We start from the raw sequence: 4,278 nt of genomic DNA, 5'->3' as shown, positions 1-4,278 counted from the left end.
TCAAGTACAAACAATGCCTACTACTAGAATGTACATTTCCGAACAAGTATTATCTTATGGGTAACCATATTTCGCATTTTTTTTGGGAGTTTCAACGCAAACAATAAATGTCTTGGTAAAATGTGAAAAAACAAAAAATAAAAAGAGCAAAAGTTGTAGACGATGACAACTAAAATACAAGACTTTTCTGAGTGATTCTTCAAATTGGTTCATTTTCTCTTCATTCAATTTACTCGAAACTATAGAAGAAGACAGGGTAGATAGCTTCTTGGCCTGAGAGAACGATCTCATGTTGTTCTTAGTATGCTATTGGCATTGGAAATTTACTTAAAATGCACAACGAAATTTAAACAAAATTTCAATTCCCACCAATAATCTTCTTTGTATTTAGATAGAAACTATGATAGAATAATACATTTGATAAATTTTGCAAACTCCTTTACTGATCTTAGAACATGAACAATCATGATTTGCAACCCATAGTTGTCCAATTGTTCACTTTCCAATGAAAATCCACATAAGGAACTAGATTGAGAGAACTACAGTTTTCTTTTCTTGTGCTAACAAGAATATGAATTGTATTTTCTATTGATTTTTTCAAACTCTAGTAGCCTATTAATATAATTCCAAGTGGACTTGGCCCGTTTTTTAACTTAGTCCGATCCAATATTTAACTAATCCAATTAATTAAATTTGGTCCATCAATTAATTAATTCAGGTCAATTAACAAGCAGGATAAAGATTGGCCCTGGCCATCAAGCACGGCTGTTAACAAGCAACTCAATTAATTAATTATTCAACACTTGTCAATTAATGAATTAGTATATCTCATTTTTCTAGTTCTCATTTTGTATGTGACCCATTAAATTTTCAATCACGATGTCCAACGTCTTGAATTATTATTTTGATCTAATGAAAATCGATAAATTAAAATAAGCCCTTTTAATTTATCAACAATTCACATTCGTTGTTCCAAATTGACATTAAGCCCCAATTGAACCCCATTTTGTAAAAATGAAAATGGGTAGAATAGTATTTTTTTTTGAAAAATGAATGGTTAAAAAAGAAGGATAAATTTTCGATTTACGAGTAATATTATTTTATAGAAGATTGTGTGGTTGTAAATAGAAAAGAAAAAAATGGAATGTAATGTAATGAAAATTAATGGAGACCAAACGGGGCTTAACAATGATGTGTGGTATGACAAAATCAAACTTATCGTTTAACGTGAAACTATAATCTTTTCGTCAATATAATGCGATCAATTACGATATATGGAAATGTGATAATCTCAATTATTGATCATATTTTTCATTCTACTATGAAGTCAATATAAGGCGAAAACTCCTTTTCGATTTATGAGTATACATTGGTCAAGGATTTCGTTATCAACTTAAGCGAATGAAATGTAGATCATAATCTCTTACTATTTAAAAATGACGAATTCTGTATTGATCATTCACAACTTTTATACGATTCTTGACATACCCGAATAGTGTCGTATTAGCAACCCTTAACAGAGTAACATCTAATATTACCAAAGTATGATTGTTTTCATATAAGGTACTATGATGACCTCAAATTGAAGGACTGATTTCATTACAGAACGTTAGAGATTAACCACCGACATTCAAATAGTTATCCATGTGAAATCTTCTGAGTAGGTCTCTAATATTTTATTTTATAACAAAACATCCACGTGTTTCATTTAAGTGTTATCACACTTTAACTTGTGAGATCAGCTACTTGCTTCACAAGTAAGAAATACCATACAAGATGGTTTATCCATAATAATGATATTAGTATCTTGTTATTACTTACGACCATGAATAATTTGAAATTCAACCATTTGTAATTTGTATCTCATGATCACAACTTTTTGTGATTAACAAATTAATAGGATTTGAAACTATGAACTCTATTATTTAAATATTAATTAAATAATAGATCTGTCCTAAAATTGTATCAATTATATATATTGAAAATATTTATGTCCAAAGTTGAGTGAACCCAGGGTATAACACTAGCAGTTAGATCAATCTGAAAGCATAATTCCATCTGCAGATATCCTGACCTTTCAATGCTTCCACAGCCCCAACACTAACTCCCACAATCCACACTTTGCTTGTTCAAGAATTGTTTTTGCTGGTAAGAGTTTGGTTTTTAAAAGGGACTTGAGAAAGCTTGTGTTCTGTAGAATATCTGTTCTTGTATGCTGAAGAGAACCATTATGTGGTAAATTACATGCAGCTAGTAAGCACAACACTAGAGGCTAGCGTCCAGGGGTTTCACTACTCTGGTGTGCGGTTGTGGGGTTTTGTGATGTACGTAATAACTCTTGAAATAGCAGATTATACCCGGGGCAAGTTGGGAAATATAACAGTGAGTTCGTTTATTATGAGCATGCTGGTTTGATTATAGAAATCCATCTGCACCGCGGAAATGGGATATTGTTAGTGGAGCCATTTAGTTGGAATAGGACCAGTGTGATCCACCTTAAGACTTGGTACAAGGTTACTTTAATTTCCTAATATTCAAGAAAAGTTTTTAATAAAGTTTGAAATGAAATTTTTTTTTAATTGTATAGGGTGTTATTTATAAATAAGTTCAAATATTTATGAGAATTACACTGTGAAGATGAGAAATGACACGTCTAATACAAGTCAAAAAAAACACTTGAAAGGAGCCGACGCTGTTTTCAATAGTTTGAATGACGAAATGAATGAGTCAAGCTATGCGTGCCTACTAATTTTAAGTAACATTTGAGTATAACAAAAAGAGTAACGTTTATATTCAAAGATCAATCAAGTGATTATGAAAACGAGACAAAAAGTTAATTCTACAAAAAAATGTAAACTCATTTTCAACCACACATTTTTTAATAAGACAATGTTACACGAAAATTCAAAAGTTTTTTTTTTAATTTTTAACCACACATTTTTCATCAATCTAGTATTCAAAATTCATTATTTATCTCGAAATAGGGATCAAACAAGGGCTTAATATTCATCCTGATCCGTTAATGTCTTCTAATATTGATTTTGACATTTAGCACTTGTGAGGTCAGCAGCATGCTTAGGCCATCTCCAACCCCGCACCAAATTTTACACCATTTTTCACCAAATTTTGCACTAAATCTTGCACCAAACCAAAATTTTTCTCCAATCATTACACCAAAATTTACACCAAATAAACAGTATTTTATTATTTTATTCATTCTTTCGATTTTTGACAATGTATTTATTTTAAAAAATTATTTATTTATTTTATAACTATATAAATTACTAAATCATAACTTCGTTAAATTAACAAATATATTGATTATAGAAATCCATCTGCACTGCGGAAATGGGATATTGTTAGTGGAGCCATTTAGTTGGAATAGGACAAGTGTGATCCACCTTAAGACTTGGTATAAGGTCACTTTAATTTCCTAATATTCAAGAAAAGTTTTTAATAAAGTTTGAAATGATTTTTTTTTTTAATTGTCAAGGGTGCTATTTATAAATAAGTTCAAATATTTAAGAGAATTACACTGTGAAGATGAGAAATGACACTTCTAATACTAGTCAAAAAACATTTGAAAGGAGCCGACGCAGTTTTCAATAGTTTGAATGACGAAATGAGTGAGTCAAGCTATGCACGCCTACTAATTTTAAGTAACATTTGAGTATAACAAAAAGAGTAACATTTATATTCAAAGATCAATCAAGTGATTATGAACACGAGAGAAAAAGTTAATTCTAAAAGTTAATTCTACATACTTCATTATGTGTATGGTTTTCTATACAGAAAAATGTTAGCTATTTTATGAATTTCACTTTTAATTGATTTTTTGACCTAGGTTTGCTCTTTATATAATCCTTATGTTGCCTTGAAAGTTGAAAAGACTATAGTTCGACCCAAACAACACCTAAAGGGGGGTGAATAGGTGTTTATGCAGATTTTAACAATTCAATCAACTTATGCAACAAGTCACATAAATTAAACTTTGTCCAGATTCATTCACATGATTTAACTACCTATGTTAAATTTCCAATTGAATTAAAAATGACAGAAAGCAATAAATAAGTCAACAAATTGTTGACGGAGAAAATCCCACTGGGTAAAAACTCCGGGCACAAGCCAGTAGGGATTCACTATAGAAGACTTCAACTTACAGTACGCCAAACATGACTATATCTAACAACACTCCGACCTCCTTACTGTATCAACCAAAGCTCTCTTGGATTCTGCAGATCTGCGCCAAAATCCCAGCCTTGTTCTTCTTCTATTTCC

Source organism: Olea europaea, unplaced genomic scaffold (assembly GCF_002742605.1).
Source record: "Olea europaea var. sylvestris unplaced genomic scaffold, O_europaea_v1 scaffold3997, whole genome shotgun sequence".
Lineage (NCBI taxonomy): Eukaryota > Viridiplantae > Streptophyta > Magnoliopsida > Lamiales > Oleaceae > Olea > Olea europaea.
This window is presented reverse-complemented; position numbering follows the sequence as displayed.